At 30.7% G+C, this 22,085-nt stretch overlaps 1 long non-coding RNA gene and 1 pseudogene across 2 annotated transcripts; one reads left to right on the forward strand and one right to left on the reverse strand.

Moving 5' to 3' along the window:
• Positions 1-9,063: 9,063 nt before the first annotated feature.
• Positions 9,064-10,348, forward strand: LOC114759670 (uncharacterized). Of its 2 annotated transcripts, none has more exons than XR_003741942.1 (2): positions 9,064-9,145; positions 10,129-10,348. It is a non-coding gene; the product is annotated as an uncharacterized LOC114759670 (long non-coding RNA). The 2 variants fall into 2 exon arrangements; XR_003741941.1 differs by having other exon boundaries at positions 9,064-9,141.
• A 2,428-nt stretch (positions 10,349-12,776) lies between these two features.
• LOC114759676 (inorganic phosphate transporter 1-4-like) lies at positions 12,777-16,649 on the reverse strand (annotated as a pseudogene).
• Between the last annotated feature and the right edge of the window lie 5,436 nt (positions 16,650-22,085).

A 22,085-nucleotide genomic window follows, 5' to 3' on the forward strand; every position in this document is an offset into this window, starting at 1 on the left:
TTAGAAAGTTAACTTCCCGGAAAGCAAGCTTGTCATGAAATTAATTTTCTGGAAAAATCGTAAATGATAGTTTGTTTTTTTTTTGTTTTTGGGAAAATTGCGCTGAGATCCCACATAAGACAAAATACTACAAAAAAATTCATAAAATATGTAATTGTTTCGTAGTTCAAAAGAATTTGACTGCAATAATGAAAAAATTGAAAAGGCCTTGTTTTTCCTAGTACAGAAAAAGCACTGAAAAGGGAAAATTGTTAATGCAGCCGCAGTAGTGTCAATATTACTACTTTACTTTTTAATTTATCTGCTGATATAAGTTTAAAAAAATGATTTTAAGTTACATAATGATAGGTAATATTGACATATCCATGGACTAATATTTTTTGATTATAATATGATATAATATTGTTATTGAAAATCAATTATCATTCGTGAAATTATGAAATCATTTGTCACTGACTAACTCTTCACTTGTTAATGGTGACCGTATGAGTTGTTATAGGATGCATTGTCCATTATTAATGGTTACAACTTCACTTGTTAATAGCTGCACAATAACTTGAAATTTCCTTCTCGATATATGTGATTTGGAAAAAAAAATTTTTGTTTACTCTGTTAAGAAGTGAAAAGTTAATTAATGACAAGCGATTTCATAATTTCATGAGTGATAATTGATTTTTAATGATGATATTATATGACATTATTATAAAATAATATTAGTCTATAAAATATGTCAATATTACTCATCATTATGTAATTTTGAAATCAGATTTTTTTCAAATTTATATCAACAGATAAACTAACAAGTAAAGCAGTAATATTGACAACTATCGCAGCTTATATTGATACCTCTCTTTTCAGCACTTTTTCTGTACTAGGGGCAAGAAGGTCTTTTCAAATTTTTTATTATTGCAGTCAAGTCCCTTTTGGGGACTCCAAAGCAATTATCAAATTTTTAGGGATCATTTTGTAGTATTGTGTCTTCTATGGGACCTGAGTATAATTTTCTTTTTGTTTGAAGTTAACTCATCTTTTCAAAGTGGATTTTTTTATTTTTTTTAACGTTAAACACCAGAGAATCCTTTTAATTGAGTTTCATTTTTGCATGTTTTAATGTTAAGTTTGTAAATATGCAATAAATATTAAAAAACTAGAGGCCTGTTTGGTTCATGAAAGATCTGGCGAAGGAAATGGGAAATTGAAAATTTTTTTGTGGCCGCGGTCGTTTGGTTAAAAGAAGAGGCTAGAAAGAAATTAAAACGAGATTATGATTTTCTTTTAGAGAGAAGAAAATTGGTTCCCACCAAAGTGATATGAACCAATTTTTAGTCACTTGTGTGAAACAGCCAATGACTCATTTGCCCTTGACTAGATTGGAGCTCGTAAAATCTGGAAATAAAGTGGTGTAAAAAAATTTACCGAGGACAAAGACTCTTCTAAAAGTGTGTGTTTTCGGACAACGAGAACCATTCTTGAACTTATTATCATCGTGCTCGTATTATGGCATTTAAAAACTCATGAAGTTAGAATTAATTTGAGTTTGATATCTGAATTGATTTGAAAATTCAAGACGAATGTTAGTACAAAATTTGTAAATGATGGAGTAAAAGTTTGAAAATTTGTGTTTTAAAATCATGATTGCCTGTTTAGCCATCATTGCGGCGATGCTATAATGACTTGGACGAGCAACGTTGCAACTATCCAGTATCCATGTATTGTAAGAGGCTATCACATGTGGTATAGTATGCAAGAGTATGGCGCGGTGTTGTATTTTTGCATTTGTATATGAAAAGTGGACTTGTGGATAAAATCAACAATATATAAAACCAACAAGTGTATAACGAGGTGCTATATTTTTATATTCCACAATATGAATTGCTAGAATTGATTATTAATTTACTTTGGTTATTAATTGCTAGAATCAGACCCAAAGAAATAGAAAGGGGGCAAAATCCTTATGCCTAAGTGCTTCATGCATAAAAAAACAGGGTATAACAGATTGTCCAAGTATGGCTTAGATAAATTGGAATTTTGTACGAAAGTTGGAATATGCCTAACCAATGAAACATCCTTCCATTTATCTCTTTTAATACATGTTTGAAAGCGTTACGGTTCAAGTAAATTATGAAATAAGCCTGTAGATTAAAATTTTGAAATTTGATTCTCGAGTTATTATTCACTGATAAATTTCAGATTTTGAGTCTAATTTTAAGAATTCATAATTAATTATAAAAAAAAATCATATTGAGGTGATTTAAGTCTATATTTAAAGCTCTTACAATTCTATACAGGCAAAAAATACTCATTGGATCATTTACTTACTCATTCATTCCAAAAAAATTTGTGAAATGGTATTGTTCATATAGTTTAGCAGTACTTTACAATTTTTCTGCCCTAATTTTGAAAAATCATATCTTTTAGCACATTCATCCATTTTAGGTAATGTACCACTTATTTTAAAACTTAGGATGTGTACTAATTTCCCACTAAAGTTCATGGGCAGAATCATTTGTTTACCACATTTTTCCTCTATCTCAATTTAATTGTTCATTATGAGATAGTTTATCCCTTTATATGCATTATCATGCTATAAACCTTCTTTATTTTGTATGCAGTTATTCCAAAAATTCTTAAACCATATTCATACATCATTATATTCAATTATAAATGCCATTATCATCATTCATCATTACATAGCATTTATGGTATATTCATGATACATCAACATAATGAGATTTATAACATTTCATAATACATTTCTCAATCTCTTTTCTTCATTCTTTAATTCCACACTTTGCATTCATCTACCTTGCTCATAGAACCTATTATGGCTAGTTAATGGAGTGGAATTGGGAGAATCTCAATAGCAAACATTACTTATTATACATGCAAGATAGATGCTTGGTTCATGACATGCTTACATGCTCAATATTTCATACATACATGGCCATAGAACATACAAGAAACAATGCATCATTCAACCACTCATACTTCATATCATTATCAAAACAACATCATACATATCAACACACACAAGCATAAACATCAAGTACACAATAACGGTAAGTTCACCACCTTGTAACTTTAAGCTTTTTTCTTGCCTCTTTTGCTCCTTTTTGCTTCCAACCATTAAGGTTGCTTGGTTAACCTTCTCCCTTCATCCTCCTTAATGTCACATGACCCTTGGATAATTGCTTGAAGCTAACTTGGTCTTTTTTTTCCTTTATTTCTTCCTTTTCCTTAAACTCGAGAGCAAAATCTTCCCTCCCTATTTTTTCTTTTTTTACCGAAATTATTTAAATTAATAGGGTATTTATAAACAAATTTTTGGCTTGGATTTTTCTATTTTGACCTTGGTGAAATGTTATAATTCCCATGGCTACTTGTCTTATGATCTTGTCTTTCCCTCCATGATCAAGCCACATGTCCATCCACCTTGCCACATGTTCACCCACCTATTACACATGTAATCATAAAAAATATTTTATTATAATTTAACTTCTTGCAATTATACTCTTAGACAAATTGTATAATTTCTTCCATATCCCATCATTAAATTAACATTACAATAGGAAGAAATTCATGCTCCCTCTCATCCTTGACTATTCCTCAACCTATTTTACAATTTTACTCCGTATTGAGTACTTTTTTGGGTCCTAACTTACCTAGTAATACTAAGACTTGTCCAGGCACTCTTTTTTCATCACAAATAACTCCACATGACATTATATATGTATGTACATAGAGAGAAATATTTTTCTCCTTGTCTCTCCATTAAACATTTAATAATATTTTTTTTTGGAGTAAACTTGACTGAATTCTTTCTATTGATCCATGAATTCGAGAATCTGTCCCTAGGTATCACTAACTCCTTTTTATCATGGGGAATTTCTCTGATTTTCCTCGAGCAAAGCTTTGACCTATGAGCATTCTATTTTGACTTTTGCCAGATACCCTCTCTATGTAAAAGTCGGCTTTAAGTTTTTTTAAAGCAAATCTATGTACTTTTGAGGGTCGAGGATAATTTTACAATCTATCATAAACTGCAAATTGCTTTTCCCTCATTTCTATCTGATTATTTGAGACCTCCTCATATTTTAAATAATTAATTTTCACTAATTTTACTTTAATTAGTCAAAATTTTCATAATTAGCCAATTTACTAAAAATTCATTCTAGGTGCATTTTTATTTTTTGTAACCTTAAATGGACCTTAACACCTCATTTTTCATTTTCTAAAATTTTTGTGAAATTTTCGGGCAGACTTTCCATCATTACCCTTTCCGACCCAAAGCTTTTCAAAATTACAATTAAATTCCTACCAGGGTTTAGCCCTAGGGGCCATCTCATCAAGGTTTCTATCATAAACTCTGGTCCATTTTCATCTCAATTTCCTATACTTGACCTCCAAGACTTCATCGAAGTTTCAATCTTCTTTATTTCTTAGTCCCAGAAAACTCTCTCTTTGTCATTTGGGCCCTAAGAATCGTTTGATCTTTTTAAGAAACTTCTGAGACTTTTGTCGATTGATGTCTGGTAGTTTACTTATTTCAAGCTATTTCTTACACCTCTAAGCCTAAATTTAGGATATTACAAGCACCGTTAAATATGTTGGAACAAATTAGAATGTGATGCAAGAAAATTATAATTTTCTTGAGCAAATTCGAAAATGATGCAAGAAAATTTGAACTTGTTGCATCAAATTCGAGTTTGCTTACTCATTTCCTTGTCATATTGAGGCTTAAATTTCACCGAACATAACTTTAAAAACAAAAAATTTTTTTGAATAGGTCTTGTTGCTTTAGAAACTAAGTTCAGTAAGCTTTTAAATGATACGTTATTTGTCTAATTTGTATTTAAATTAAGAATGATATATTGTCCCCTTGTCATATTACATCTTGCGATTTAAAGACAAAATGTGATCAACTTAAAAAATATAGTATATAAATTTTGTTTACAACAAAAATGCTCAATTGATAAAAATATAAAGAAGGAATTGAAAAGAAATTACAATTCTCACAAACCTAAATCAGAATGTATGATCTTTATATAATCTTTATATTTTTTATACATAAATCAGAACGTATGATCTTTATATAATCTTTATACTTTTTTCACATTCAAATTAAGTATTTTATTTTCTTTAATATATTTTATTTACACTTTGTTATTTAATTTTTTATTTATTTTTAATCATTTAATATTTATAGTGATTTTTATATTTATACTGAAATGTTCATGTTATTTATTTAAATTATAATTTTTTTAATAATATTATTATTGTGTAAGGTTGGAAAGCATTTTTTTTATTTTATATCCTTTTGTCTTTTATTAAAAAAATATTTTTTATTTGATAATATTATATTCTTTCATTAAGGGTAATATGGTAAAATAACTCAATTTCTCAATCTTTTTTCATTCAACCAAACATAAATTTTCTACAAACTCATGATCAATTTCAATGTGAATCAAACACTTACTTGGCCGGAAATTTTTCATTCTTTTCTTTTTAATTTGTTTTCCATTCATTTTCACTCCAATCGATTCTTTGAATCAAAGGGGCCCAATTTATTCTGATTCCGCTCAGTAAATTACTTTCATAATTATAAGAAAAGTATGAGGCTTAATTTGTTGGGAAGTTAGGGTATGTTTGGATTGACGTTAGGCAAAACTGACTTCTAGGCTAACTGACTTTTGTAACTAAAGTTAGAGTAAAAGTCAGTTAGAGTATGTTTGGATATGTGCTTTTAAAAAGTTAGTTGAAAAAGTTAAAAGTTGTTTGGATGATTAATAGAAAAGTTAGTTTAGTTGTAAAATGACTGAAAAGGGCATAAATTTTATTAAATAGTAATATTTGAAATTTTATGTTTTTAATGTGATAATAGTTTAAAAAATACATAAAATTATTTGATAAAATATAAATAGTTTATTTGTGAAATTATAAAATAAAAATATTTGTTACGGAGAAAAATTTAAAAACATATTGTAGATAATTAATTAAATATACATAATAGACAAACATGAATATAAATTAAAATTTATTTGGTCTGAATAAAAACTTATTATACTAACGAAATAGATGAGACAAAAGAAAAAAATGTGAGGACCTGCTTAAATAAAAAATAATTAAATTATTACCAAAGAAAAATATCATATTATTGCATTACGGCAGAACCTACTTAAATACCCTTATCGTTATTTTTATCTTCATCCTTTCTCTCTCCACGTTAGAAACGGCAAAAGCTAATATTTCTAGCGTTGTACCGTACTGAACTTTTCCTCCATAAGTTGGTTGCGTTTAAAACCCATCCAAACAATCTTTAATCTGTAAATAAACCTTTAACCTTCGTTTCACAGGTTCCTAGGCACGTTACGTTGGCGAATCGACAATCCAAACACACTCTTAATCATTTTGATAAACAAAGTAAGGAGGATTGTTACTTCACGAGAAATTAAACTCTCTCTCCTTATCTCCACCCAACTGGCCCCTTAAGTCTGGGTGTAACTTTTAGAATTTCTACCATATATTTTTTTTGTGAAATATGAAATTACGCATTATATAAGAGATAGTATACTATGATGAAAACTGTTGAGCGTAACCCCAATGTCCCCGCTTACGTATCAAAACTGCCATGGGATCACGCTGGGCTTATTTAATATGAAAATTTAATCTTCTAGTCATTCAATTTTTTTTTTGTCTGTTAAGCACAAATATTCTTTTATTGAAGGCAATCATGTTTGATGCACTATTGATCACTAAATGTGTGCATCTTTTCTAGTAGGGATTTGAATATGAATTCCCCATATTGTAAGATACTAGCCCTTCTACTAGACCAAACCTTGTTGGTTGGTCATTCAACTTTTGATCTACTTGTCACTTAATCCTTTAACTAGGATGTGCTATGATTCCATTCTTAAATTTTGATTAGTTTATAACTCAGCCCTTATTTCATTTTTTTTTAAAAAAATATCCTCGTCACTCATGATCTTTGTCCTTCACTTCTCATTTTTCTAAAACATACTTTTAAGATTTGATGTAAATTCCATGTGTCTTTGAGCTGTTAATATTTTTTGACACATGATGATTGAGTTTGACGAGACCTCCTGGTCAATAATATATCTAAGAACTTGGTTGTTGATAGAGCACAATGACGTTATGCGATTCATGTAACCGACTCTACCTAGTGGGATAAGGCTTATTGTTGTTGATGATTGAGTTTGAGTTGAGCTTACTCATGAGTTATGGGTGACTAGAATCAATTTTTTTTTTAAAAAAAATGAAAAGATAAATATCTAAGTAATAAGCAAGTCAAAAGTTTAGAGACCGCGTAGTACCAAGTCATAATTAAAAGATTGAGTTACAAATAGATTAAAAGTTCAAAGATAAAAGAATAATTTTCCTATTTTGCATGTTTACAAGTAATCATTTTGCCAAGTAAATATATAAGGAGCTAAGTAAATACTAGTACATAAGGAACATAAGAATAAACCAATGATGGTTCTGGGTAACATAACACATTATATAAGCATCTCGTACGGCTAGATATGTGACAGCTGCTTATTCCACCAGATATCAGTGAAAATACACCACCAGATGTCAGTGAAAATACACCAATGAGTCTGGCTGCTTTATGCCATTCAAAAATGAAAAGGCTCAGACATAACTAAAACAAACAATATAAAATTGCTATGTAGCTATAAATATTGTAACATCCCAAATTTTTAACCTAGGAGTATAAGAAATAACTTGAAATGAGTAAGCTATTAGAACCCTTTGAGTAGGAGTCTCAAAAATTTTCTAAAAGGATAAAAGGATTCTCATGGACTAAATTCAAAGTAAAAGTTAGACCAGTAAAGCCTCAGGGGCTTACAATAAGAAATGAGGATGATTATAGGCCAAAGATTATGATAGAGACCTCAATGAGATGGTTTTTTTGGTTAAGCTGAGCAAGGGCAAAATTATAATTTTAAAAAGTTCCAGACCAAAAAAAGGTAATTATGAAAAATATGCCTAAAAATCCCAAAAAAATCTCTGAAAAATAGGAAATGATGTTTTAAGTCCCATTTGAGGTTTAAAATGAGGAAAATACCTCAAAAAGGGAATTTATGATATTTTTAGAAATTTGGTTAATTAAGTGATATTCAGTCGAATCCAATTATTTAAAATACGAGAAGACCTCAAATAATTGCATACAAATGGGAATTAATTATTTGAGAAATTATTTGGATTTTATTAAAATGATTTCATCCCCAAAATGTGAAGAAATTGGATTTAAAAATATTTAAAGCATAATTTTGCCAAGTGGAGGCAATTCATGAGAAATTCTAGAAGAAATACTTCCAAACTGAGTTTTGGCTTGAGAAAAATTAGATATTTTATCTATAATAAAAGGAAATTAATGGAACCAAGGGTTGAATTTTTGAATCTAGGAAGCATCAAAAAAAATTTGGTCAAAATTACGTTGATATAAAGTAATTTGATTTCCTAAAAGGAGGACAAATTTTTAAATGTCATTTCTTCCAGATTCTCATTATCATTGAGCCATGAGAGGTTATTAATGATGAGAGATGATTGTGGACTACAAGATGAGATTGTTAGGACAAATAAGGCAGGATCCGAAAATTTACTCGATACGATGCAATTTTATAGCATGGTTCAATGTAATAACTTATAGTTCAGTAGTGGTCTTTTTCCTTCTCTTTTTCCCTCCATTTTGGTGTCACATATGTAAGGGTAATATTGGAAGTTTCTATTTCAAGAATGGTAGGTGATGGAAAATGGAATAAAATAATATTATGGATTTCAAATAACCTTCCAATTTAGTTATGGATTTCAAATCACATTTCAATAGAGTTAAAGACATATGGAAGATTAAGAAAATGACACCTCATCCATGTAATTTTATGCAACTTTAAGAGGCAAATATCAAGGGATAAAATGGTAATTACAAAGGATGGAATTGAAAATACATTTCAATGTAGTTAATTTTTGGGAGCATTACAAATACCTCTTCCTTTCCACTTTGTGTGAGTTTTTGGCCAAGAGAGTAAACAGAGGGGAGAAAATGAAATGGAGAAGGGAAAAAGGAGGAGAAGAAGAAGGAAAGGAAGTGAACGAACTACCAAGAATCATGCACAACTTGAGGTAAGTTATAAGTTTGATTGTTGTTGGTGTTGTAGTTTATGTTACTAAATTTGATTATGATTTTAATGAGTTTTGGAAGCATGAAATCTAAGAAAGAGATGCTGTCCAATTTTGATTCAGTTATGGAAAAAATTAATTGAAGTTGGACTAAAGATTAAGAGGTAAAAAATTATGTTAAAGAAGTGGTTTTGTATGAATGGAAAGAATCTAAATTTTTATGTTTCATGAATTTCGGCATTAATTAGGGTTTTAGACATAGATGTATTTTGATAATTTTGATGCTCCTAATGTGTTTAGAATGAAAAATTATGTAAGGTAAAGATGAGAAAGTGATTTTGGGAGCATTAGAGTTGAAAATAAAATTTTTGTCTTAAAACCCTAAGTGTTCAACTAAGCTAGAAAAAGAGGAAGGAATTGGATTTTGTTAATTTGAAGCTTAGAAATAGATTCTATATACAAAATTATATGAGAATAGCATACAAAATTAATTTTAGAAAGATTGGATTTAAGTCCAAAAGTTAGAGTTAAGGGTTATGTAAGAGAGCAAGTCATGTATGTCACTTGCTTCCATGGCTCTAATAAGTGAATGGCATGATGTGTTGATGTAATTAGGGCCATGTGACATTAAGAAAGATAAATTAGAAGGTCGATCAAACAACTTCAATGGTTGGAAGAAAAGAAAGCAAGAGAAATAATGTAAAGCTCTAAGGTAGCAAAGTTGACATTGCTTTTATATGCTTGGTGTTTGCTTGCATGGATTGGCATGTTTGTTATGTTTATGTGACCATATGAAATGATACATTATTGTATGTGGTTATGCTTGAGATATAACATAGGCCTATGCATTTTCAAACGTGTCATTGTATTATGGAAATGGTAAATTTGCAAGCATGTTATGTAATACCAAGCTATGCCTTATATATTTGAGTGATATGTTTGCTATTGAGATTCTCCTAAATCTTACCCTCTCTTATCCACCCATAATAGGTATGGTAAGCATGGAAAGAAGATGTGTAAAATAAAGTAAGGAGATTGAAGTGGAGAATCAAACATTTATGTATTATATTATGTTATGTTATGTAATAATCCTCTCTATATGTTGATGTGTGTATAATGATATGTAATAATGAATGATGATATTGGCATGTAAAGATGAGTATAATAAAGCATAAGAATAATTTATGAAATGTTAGAATGGTTATTTGTACGTAAAGAGATGTTTATAACATGTTAATTCAAAGTAATAGGATGAACATTCCAACATAAAGTAGTAAACTTGAGACAGGATAAAAGTAAAGCAAATGAACAAATTAACACATGATATTCTATGAGTAATACAAACACATCCTAAGATTTAAAAAAAGTAATAGATCACTTAAAATGAATGTGTATGTTAAGAGTTATGATTGTTCAAAATTAGGACAAAAAAATTGTAAAGTATTATTGAACCATATGAACAGTATCACATCAACTACTTAAAGTTAGGATTAAAAAAAACTGTAAATTACTATTTAACCATATGAATAGTACCACGTCACGCATTTTTTTTTTTATTAGATGTGCAAGAAAATAATCCAATGAGTATTTTTTTCCTTATAGAAAATTGAAAGAGATTTAAATGGAGAACTGAATCACCTCAATACAATTTTTTCATAATTAGTTATGAATTTTTAAATTTAGACAACAAAATATGGAATCACCAAATAAATAGTAATATGAGAATCAAAATAAAATATTTTAACCTATGGGTTTAATTTATGTTTTGCCTGAATCATAATGCTTCTAAATGCATACTAAAGGCGTTAAAAAGTACTGACATCACAAATGTAACTTTGTATCAAAACAAATATGAATTTTATATACTATGAAAAATGTTATTAAAATTAAATTGGGAAAAATGACACAAGAAGAAGCTTAAAAATAATAAATTCTAAAAAAAGCACCTAAAAGTTGGTCATGACACAAAGGAAAGGACAACTTAAATGTGTATTATGAAATTACAGAGAAATGACATAAAAGTCCCTTCTGACAATAGGCATGCTGTTGGAAATGCATAGTTCCTATACTATTGTTACTATTAATAACTTTCCAATGCATTTTATCATTTGAGAATAGAGATTTATCTTTGTTTTCAGGAAATGCGTAATTCCTAAACTTGGGGTCATAAAAACAACTTGGCAGTTCATTTTCTAACAAAACACTTGGCAAAAAAGGATAAACTCATGAGTTTAGGAAATGCTTAATTCCTAAAATTGAGGTGGTAATAACAATTTAAGATTTCATTTTATGAATTTTGGAATAGTTATATCTATCCAAATGAGAAAAATGAATAATGCAAGCTCTCATCAAGTGATGAACACGTGGCAAAATCGGAGATATCTAAGCCAAATAATTAAGATTAATCACAAGTGGATAAAAGATATACTTAAGCCGAATAGTTAAACAGAATAGGCTTTAGTAGTTGATTCTTTGTGTGCGAGTGGGCTAGATTACTCCAGACCTCAAATCCGGACGTGTCTTTGTCCTTCCATTTATTTTCTAACACCATCCTTCAAATCCTCTCTTCTTCACTGAGTTGCGATTCCCAATATTCCAACAAACTGCACCATATATACCCATAAAGCTTTGGATATCCGCTAAGAGAGTTGCCAAATTTAGTAGCCGATAGTATTACAAACATAAGTATCTCCAATAAGAAGTGTACTTAACCAAAAAAACAAAAAAAGTTTCCTTTCCACACCTATACCCACTAATCTGTTAGATTTCGAATCAGTAAGAGTTAATATTATTTTTAATTTTTGAAATTTAACATCATCCTTTTGATTTCTGAAATTTGAAACAATTGGTTTTAATTCTTAAAACCTTGTTTCAGAACTAGAAATATCTGGGCAGAACAAAATGAGGCTAAATTTCAAAAACCAAAACCATTGGTCTCAAATTTTAGGGATTAAAATCAAAATGAGGTTAAATTTGAGATATTAAAAATGGTATTAACCCAATCAATAATCTTTAGACATTGTTGGATGAATAAGCTAATTTAAACAAGATTGAATCAATAATTCATCTTCACTTTTGCCCTTCGTCAAAAACACCCTAAGCTCTCTAATATACAGCTCCGCTATCATCTTTCTGACATATTCGAATAATTGAATACATTGTTCAAAATTTAAAATGAATGAATGAGATTAAACAAAAAATGAAATAAAATCAGAATCTTGATAATTGAAATCAAATATAAAAACAATTCAAACCCCAAGAGAAGGGAAAGAGAATCTGCTCACTACAGAGGAGCTTCATGTGCATGACTATAATATTATTGAGTTGAACGTATTCGATTCAATTAATTAGTACTAAATTAAAAGACTTCATTGAGCAAAACTTATGAATGTGATAACAGATTAACCTTCTAGATGTGCAATAATCTCAGAACGCAATTACAATCCGAATATATAACCTTATTGAAAGTAAACAAATAAACCTAGCCTAATAATCAAGCAAATAAATTAAACTTTTCAATAATGGCTACTCTATATATCTGCAACTTTCTATATTCCTCAATATATTACTATAGCTACAAGAAAACAGGGAATTTTTTTCCCCAAAATTTCCTCTAAGAAACGTACATAAGTTCCAAGCTATCTCCCACTTTCCTCGTCATTATTATTTTGCTCCCCTGATATCTCCTCTAAAGATTTTCGCTTTGGCTCTGGCACTAAGAAAGTAAAGAAGAACCCTAAAACATTAATCACACCTAACACAATCAATGAATTCCTCACTCCAATACCTGCAGGATATCCTGCATCTGCCTCGCTCTTGTCTTGATTCTGTGCCAAATACAAGAACCCAAATGCGCCCACAATAGCCCCGAGCTTTCCCGATGCTGATGATATCCCGTGACAAGTAGATCGGAATCTCGCCGGAAAAATCTCCGCTGGCACGACAAACGTTGTAGCATTAGGCCCAAAGTTGGCGAAGAAGAATGTAAGCGCGTACATCACCACAAACCCTATTCTATGCTGATGATATCCTTACGAGTCCAGTGATTGTAAGGAATAGCTAGGGCAAACATGAACACAGTCATGAAGGAGAAACCCACCAATTGAATAGCGAGTCTTCCTATTATATCAATCAAAGCAACAGTAAATCAGTAACCTGGAACTGTACTGCACAAAGCAATAAGAGTCTGAGCCCTAGCGATTTTGAAGACTTCTTCAAGACAGCTCATGGTTTTTGACGGAGGAATCCAACCTATGGCACTAAAGATATCCTTCTGAAACAAATTTTGACTGTAAAACGCAATGTCAAGCAAGAACCACGTGCTTGCTGTTCCAAGAAGGTGTAATCCATGGCGTTTCAGGAATTCCTTTGAGAACAAGCCATATAATTGAGCTCGTTCTTGTCTAGGTTTTTGGGGTTCGGCTTGAATCTCGACTTGTAAAACCTTGGACATGTCCGCGGCAGCGCGTTCAGTGTTCTGAGCAATGAGGGCCGTGTAGCGAGCGGTTTCCGGCATCTTGCACCGCCAGTAATAGGTTAAACCGGCAGGGATGGCTCCCACCACTAGAATTATTCTCCAAACGTAGTCTGCTTGTGGAACAGTCGATCCGATTGGGTCAACCTCGTAAGGTGGTGCTTTAAACCTGGTGATTACCATGCAATAATATGATGATAAAATAATTATAAACTTTCTTCTTCATGCATTAATTGAAGTTGAAATGATACAGACACAAGCAAAGTATAATTATACATTAAAATTATAAATTTATTGAGATAACTTTTCTTGAGTAAATTTATAGACGTTACTCATCAATTATATATCAATTAATCTGTTTGTTTCGTTAGTAGAATGTACATCATTTATACAGTTTGTGTGTGTTGCATGTCAAACATGCATATGAATTAAAGTGGAAGTGGTTATATGCATATAATTAAAAATTTGAAAGAGTTTTTTGTATTAAAAGTAAGTCTAAATTGATATAATCTTCATAATGTTTGACACAATTATTCGAGAAATGAACTAATTGGTGACATAGAGGAATTATTTGTGCAAATTTAATAATTTATAGTATTCATTGTTAAGTTTCAAATGTCAAGAATTTATTTTTCATACTGTAAGTTAAAATTTATGAAAAATTTATGTATCCAATTTCATGTTATTAATTTAACAAGAAATTAGATTACAAGTTTCGTAAGAATTGTTCTCCCTCACCTCTATTCATAAAAACAACCCTATTTTCCCTGTCAATTGTTCGTAAAACAACAATTTATTTGACTATATAGGAAAAATGTGTGTGTGTGTGTGTGTGTGTGTGTGTGTGTAGAAATTTAAAAGCTTGAATGTGCTTATCGTTAAACTTGAAGTTAGAGATTGCATACATATGATTCAATGTTTAAGTATGATGCCACCCCGGTCCTTAATATATATATATATATATATATAAGAGATAGTTGAAAATTAAATTTGGTTCTAAATAAAAGACCTCAATCTATTTTGTCTCTCAAATTTATAATGTTTTCTCTAAAATATCCCTAATGATTATAAGAGATTCTTATCAAGGAACGTTTTAATGCATATGATTAAAGATAGTAGTTTAGGGAAGTCAGCACACATTTATTACAACTAACCGATTTAATTAATTTTTTTAATCTCTCTAAATTAGTTATCCAACTCTTATATTAAGGACTAAAGGTAATATATACATTTGGATTAGTGTCCAACTCAAATTAAAGAAAATAATTATTAACAAAATTTGAAAAGTTCGGATATATTTATGGTCAACTTTTTAAAAGTTAGCCAAAGGGATATGCATGTAATAATTCAGAGTTTAAGTAGAAGTTTTGCACTATTTAATTGAAATTAGAATTCAGTTATAAAAAAAAAAAGAAAGAAATTAGTATTAAAGCAATTGTTGTACTCACTTTTTCATGAAAATAGCAGATATAACCATTGCGACTATTCCTCCTCCCAAGATGCCAAACCCTTGCATGGCAAAAACTGCAGCAATAAAGGCCCCTCGAGTCTTCTTGTTTGAATACTCAGACATTATGGTAGCAGAAAGAGGATAATCGCCACCAATCCCAAACCCTAACCAGAACCGAAAAAAGCAGAGCGTTGACATCACGCCCTTCGGATCATGTCCAAACGACAAACCTGAATAAGCATCCAAATACAACACTCAGTGGTTAAAGCCTGTCTTGCTCAGCTCAAGGTGCAACTACTGCCTTCGGTCCTTAATATAAGACCCAGTTAACTATTTTGAAAAAATTATGGAACTCCAAACTAATTTATCTCAGTTATAAATTGATATATATTCTAATGACTTATATAAGTATTATAGAAAGATCATGTAACTTATGTTATAATTAAATAATTTAGTAACTTTTTTAATCTCCTAAAGTTAGTCAACTTAGTCTTATATTAACGACTGGAGATAATATAATTATTCTCTAATAAAGTTTTCATGTCGATAGTTCAACTTAAATCCTTATCTTTATAAGGTACCAGTTGGGTTCTTACAATTCAGATCAAATTGTGGTAAGATACCTTTTTGAGAAAATTAATTCATTAGTCTTTTATAGTTTCATTTAGTTAATTTTTTAATTAAGTTGTTGTAATTTATTTTATGGGGTCTTTAGAGTTTCTTCAATTATAAGCATTAGCTTTTATATATGCTCATAATGTGTTAACTTACAAGAAAAACAGTGTTAGTAGCTGATAACATAACTCTCCCATCTACCTAGATTAATTTTATTGCATGCATTTAAAGCAAATCAAAATAAACCATATTACAAATTATACATTGATACGAGGAGACTATTGTTAATTAGCATATTTTTCATTTTTATGTTGATAATAAATAAACTTTATTACATCATTTTATTTTTTGAAAAACCTCATATTTTTTTGGGTAGTAACTTACTTTTTTTTTTTGGTAGTAACTTACATCACACTTAATTAACATCTGCATCAGCCCTAATTAACATATTATGAGCATAAGGACTAATGCTTACAATTGAGGAAATTGTATAGACCAATAAAAACAAAACCTACAAAGACCTTGCTGGAAATTAGAGAAAAATATAAGAACTCGCTATTAATTCAACTCATAGTTAGGGCATAAAGTATATTAGTAGGTTTTGTTATTAAGTCTATACAAACCTGAAGCAATAGAACAAAACACCATCAACATCAAAGTCAAGCCGTACACTTTCTTTCGTCCTAGTTTGTCTCCGAGCCATCCAAAGAACAACTGCCCGGAAAGTGTTCCGCAGAAAGCTACGCCGTTTACTGCTGCTGAAACATTAGGAGGCAAGGAGCCCGGCTTCGATGAACCGTCAACGTAGTAATATATCCGACCGAGAAGCTTTGTGATGAGTGATATGCAAAAGAGGTCATATGCGTCGGTGAAGAAGCCCATTCCCGCGATGATGATGGTGGTGAAGTGGTACCATTGTGTTTTGGCAACGTCCAGTGCATTTAGCACTTCTAAGTTTTGTTCATTGCCCATTTATATATAAAGTTTTCACAAATCAAGCCTGTTCACTAATGGAACATGCAAAAGGAAGATAACTCAAAAAAAAAAAAATTTTGGTTTCAAAATATTTGATGGCTAAAATTGAGAAATTAGATAAGAAATGCGAGGGGACTATGGGAGCAATACTTGAAATAGCAATCCATGAAGAAACACTGAATTGATGTCAGCTAAAAGAAAGTTATATATAACATCAACATCATTTTTCTTAATGCGGTGATCAACAGAACAAGAAAAATGTGTAACCTTCTGTAATTGAACAATAAATCACAATGGGGATTTCTAACTCACATTCAAAACTATGATTTATACACTCGTTTCAATTTTAAATGATCTAATATCATAAATTAGGTTATTCAGCTTTTTCTTCGCAGTTAAAAAAGTCCAGAGGGGAGACTAAAACAGTACAAATTATAAGCAGGAGATGAATTGCTTCATACACAGCTCTCTCTTTCTCTTCAAATTTCAAACAAATCATTGAACGACGTTGATCACTTAAATATAAATATAGATAGATATCGAGCTTGTGAGATAAACTGACCTGTGATAAAAGTATTGAAGGTTTTTAAAGTTTGGAGGGGGAAATGAGAGTGTAAAAGAATTAATGACACTGAGAAGAAGAAGACGAAGATGAAGACGAAGGAGATATATATAAGACGTGGAAATATTCAACTCTTACATGTAAGTAAAACCCTATTTTTCTCGCCCAACCTTGGTCAACTATAGCTTCTACAACTCCGCTTCACCTCATTGATCAACTCTTTCATTTTCAAAATTAAATTTGATTAATATATTTGAAATTTTAATTGAATTCTTGACAATATTTGAAATATATAATCAATGTTTGTCATGCATTTTTTTGGGAGGAATGCGTATATTTTAATTGACTCAAATCAGATGAACGAATATGCCCCACAAAAGAAGATGGTTCTTCAATGCACACTTGAAAATCGGAAAAAAAATTTACCTTCATTTTCTCATTATGAGAGGGAGTGAAAGTACATTATTTGATTCTCTATAAGATTCCAGTGTAATTTTAAAGGGTCTAAATAATATAATACATAATAAAAGCATTTCATTGACCAATGCATATAGATTATATTTGTAAATAAAGATTAATGGGAAAATTCCATTTAAAGCCACCTAAAATAGGAAAACCACAAATTATGTTGGCAAATTTAACAAATTTCTATTTAGTCCGTACTCTATAGACTAGATTCAGGATTTGGTGAATATTGAGTAATTTTACATATTTTCCCCTCACTTTTTTTTCCCCCACTCACCTCCTTTTTTTCTTCTAGAGTCACATCAGCTAGTGATTAGCCATGACCTCCGCTGAAAGCGAAAGCTCTGGTGATGGACAAATTGTTACCGAAAAGGTTTTGTTATGAATAGCTAATGGGAAATTGCATGTGAATTGCTAAAAAGGACTACTAGAAGACCATGTCCTTTGATTTAGTTTCCTATTATTTGGTAGCTGACTTGTTTTTAAAGTTTAAGTAATTTTTTTATTTTTATGTAATAAATGGTGCCTCTCATAGTCAAATAATCATTAATGAAGCGCATATCTATATATAGATGTGTGTGCGCGCGCGCGCATTATCATCCCTAGCGTTTATGTCTTATGCTGATTCTAGAGTGTTCTATAGTTGTCTTTGTATAGGCTAGATTTTTGTACTTTGAATTTTGGGTTTGAATGACTAATAATATGAGAATTTTATTTATCTCGTGTGAGTATTGCTTGTATCCTCATATTCTTGTAAGAATACTTGATAGTATATATCAAGAGATTGATCAGATTTGTGGTGCTTTCATGACTAGAATTGTAAGAGACAGATTCTTTTAAGGTATTATATTGATCATCTATCTCTTTTCTTGTGTTTAGGGTTACAAGAGGCAGGTTCTTTTAGATCTCATTTGACTTCTTATATTTATTCCTAGCTAATCCGTACTTCCTCATATCAAGTGGCATCACAACTCAGGTTTGCTAGATTTCAGGTTCTATCATTTTGTGATTCTTTCTTTTTTATTGTTTTCGTCTCCATTGTTCCCCCTTCTTGTTTGGTTTCGTTCCTTTTTCTACTTTCCATCATTTTTTTCCCCTTTCCTCTTCCACCCATTGTTTTTGTTTCTTAGTTTAGTGACTTTGTTTGTTACCAATAATTTCCTAAATTTCTAAGCTTAGATGGCAAAACTCTTACTTTCCTATTTCTACCTCACTTTCTTTCCCTCTTGTTTTCTGTTCTAATTCCCTTCCTTATTTATAGTGCTTTCTTATTCCTTTCTTTCTTCTTATTTCCTATTTTGATTTCCTTCCTTGTCATACTATTTTTCTATTCTCTTTCTTGAAGTTTGTCTTCTCTCTTTTGTTTCCTATTTTTTCATTTCCTTTTTCATAGTATTTGCCTAGTTTGAGTTATTCACTTTCCTAAATTGTTCTCAAGATAGTACTTCTCCTAAATTCTTTGTTCTCATGTTCCTTTCTTTCCACACTCATATTTTTGTCCATTTCCTTCTCTCTCTTTTTCCACTTTATTTTTTTATTTCCTATCCTTTTTCTTTCATCATATATTTCTCTTTTCATGTTTTTCTTTACCTCATCATTTCATCCATATTTCTTTCATGTCTCTCATAATTTTTACAATTTAAATTGTGAAGATGACAAAATACTAATATTGTCTCTTGATTTTGTTGAGTTTCAATAAAAAATATTGTAAGAAGAAAGGTTGAGTAGTAAAATGCAGGAGTGACATGCATTAATTTAAAAGCCAAATTTGGTGTGAAACACGAGTGGCACTTAAATATTTTGAGTGAAACACGTGAGCAAAGTGGTGAGATCCTTATATGTCTATCTCTAACCTTTCAGGCACAAATATTTATGGTCACAGATAACATGGAAAAAATCTCAAATCCTTCCTAAAAGAAGTCAAAAAGCTAAATGTTGAAGTAAACCATTTGAAGTTTAGTTGCAAGGCTTCATTAATTACATTAAGATAAAAGGATATTACTTAAACTTCAAGAATAAGTATGCTACCTAATAATATGATCATTGCTAAGGAAGTCATACATTCTATGTGAAACATGAAGGGTAAGAAAGGCTTCATGGCAATTAAAATTGACCTTGAGAAAGCCTATGATCGCCTTCAATGGGATTTTATTGTGGATTGCCTTAAGGAAATTAATATCCCTTCTGATCTTTTGAATGCTATTAATCGATGTATTTCTTCTCCTATGATGCAAATTCTTTGGGAAGGAAGTAAGACCCAAGAATTCTCCCCCTGCATCAGACAAGGTGATCCTCTTTCTCCGTATGTCTTTGTTATTTATATGGAAAAACTTGCTCATTTGATACAGGAAGAGATTCATCTCAAGAAGTGGAAACCAATCATGCTCAATAAGGATGGCCCACCAATTTCTCATCTCTTCTTCGCAAATGACCTTATCTTGTTTGCTGAGGCTTCTATAGAGCAAGCAGGTGTAATTAAAAGGTGTTTGGATGCCTTCTGTAATGCTTTTGGACAGAAAGTGAGCCAAAGTAAGACACGGGTTTTCTTTTGTAGTAATATCAATCATACTCGTACTACTCAGTTGAGTGAGGAGCTGGGGTTTTGCAGTACTCTCGACCTTAAAAAATATTTAGGGGTCCCTCTTTATCATGAACGAGTAAAGAAAAGTACTCATTAGTATGTTGTTGATGAGGTTAGAGCAAGACTCACTACAAAAAAATGTGTATTTTCTAGCGGTTAAAGAAACCGCTACATAGTATGGTCAAAACGCCAAAAAATTTCTAGCTGTTCCATGAACCGCTAGAAAAAACAAGAATGCGATGAATTTTCTAGCGGTTCAAAACCGCTAGAAAATTTTCACATAACCGCTAGAAGGTTGTGCATGAAATTTTATTTTGCCGGGAAATGAAATTTTCAAATTGTCGCCAAACCTTTCTAACGGTTATTAAATACTAGAAATTTGCTGCCAGGTGGACCAAATTTAAATTTTGTGAAATTTTTCCTGCTTTTTTTTATTTTTCTAGCGGTTTCTGAATCGCTACAAAATTCATTCCAGGCAAAAAAAAAAATTCAAAATTTTCATTATTGTAAAATATAATATTATTAATTAAAAAACCATTAAATAGATTGTATTAGAGAATTATGTTAATATGTGTATTTACCAATGCATTACATGTTATATATTTAAATTTTGTGATAGATAATAAGTAATTAAATTATGATTGTGTCAAATGAATTGAATTTAATAAGATAGTTGAATTGGAGATGAGATAGTTTGTAGTGTTAAACCTTAACTTTTATGTTGAAAAGTGATTGAATTAGTTGAGGAGGGCATGACAAATATATAGAAGAAAAATCTAAAAGAAAAAGATAAATAAATATGTTAGTAAACTATAAATAAAGATAAATAAAAGAAATTAAGATTTATAAAATAAATATCATCTTACCATAAAGAGAGAAAAACTACCATGTGAAAGAGCAAGAAGAAAAGAGAGAATTATAAAGAAGAAGAGGAGATGAAGGAAAAGAAATGGGGTAAATGAATGAGGAGGTGAGATGGTATTTATAGATATCAACGAGAATTTTCTAGTGGTTGTCTACTATTTGCAGCGGTTTTTTTTTTATATCTTTTCTAGCAGTTCTGTAATCGCTACAAATTATAATTTTTTTATTTTTAAAAAACTGAACCAAATTTAAAGGTAATGGTAAGAATTTTCTAGCGGTTAATAACGCTAGAAATGTTGAGGTCAGAGAAAAATTTGAATTTCAAAGTAAGAGGGTAGCGGTGAGAAGTTTCTAGTTGTTAATAACCGCTAGAAATTGTCAGCTAGAAGGGAAATCTGAATTTGAAATTTTAAAATTTCTTGCGACATTTGTAGCGGTTCCATAAAAACCGCTAGAAATTGCATGAAGACCACTAGAAATTGATGAAATTTCTAGCGGTTTCAAGGACAACCGCTAGAAAATCTAATGCAATTTCTAGCAGTTCTATGAAAACCACTAGAAATTGATGGAATTTCTAGCGGTTTCAAGGACAACCACTAGAAAATTTGATGAAATTTTTAGCAATTCTATGAAAACTGCTAGAAATTTGTAGTGCTGCCCCTTGCTGCTATCTGCATGCAGCCATGTGTCAAGACTTCTCAGGAAAAATAAATTATTTCTATCGATTTCCAGGACAACCGCTAGAAAATATAACATTTTCTAGCGGTTCTAGCAACAAAACCGCTAGAAATTAAACGCTGGAAATATGGTGCCAACTTCGCGCCAAATGGCGCCACAGTTGTGGCAGTCATTTTCTAGTGGTTGGGCCAAAACTGCTAGAAAAATGTGGGGTCCACACCATTTCTAGTCAAAATGCTGTAGATTTCTTGTGGTTTGTGTTATAACCGCGAGAAATATATAT

The sequence above is a fragment of the Neltuma alba genome, unplaced genomic scaffold (assembly GCF_004799145.2).
Source record: "Neltuma alba isolate B1F8T4 unplaced genomic scaffold, ASM479914v2 tig00010877_pilon, whole genome shotgun sequence".
Lineage (NCBI taxonomy): Eukaryota > Viridiplantae > Streptophyta > Magnoliopsida > Fabales > Fabaceae > Neltuma > Neltuma alba.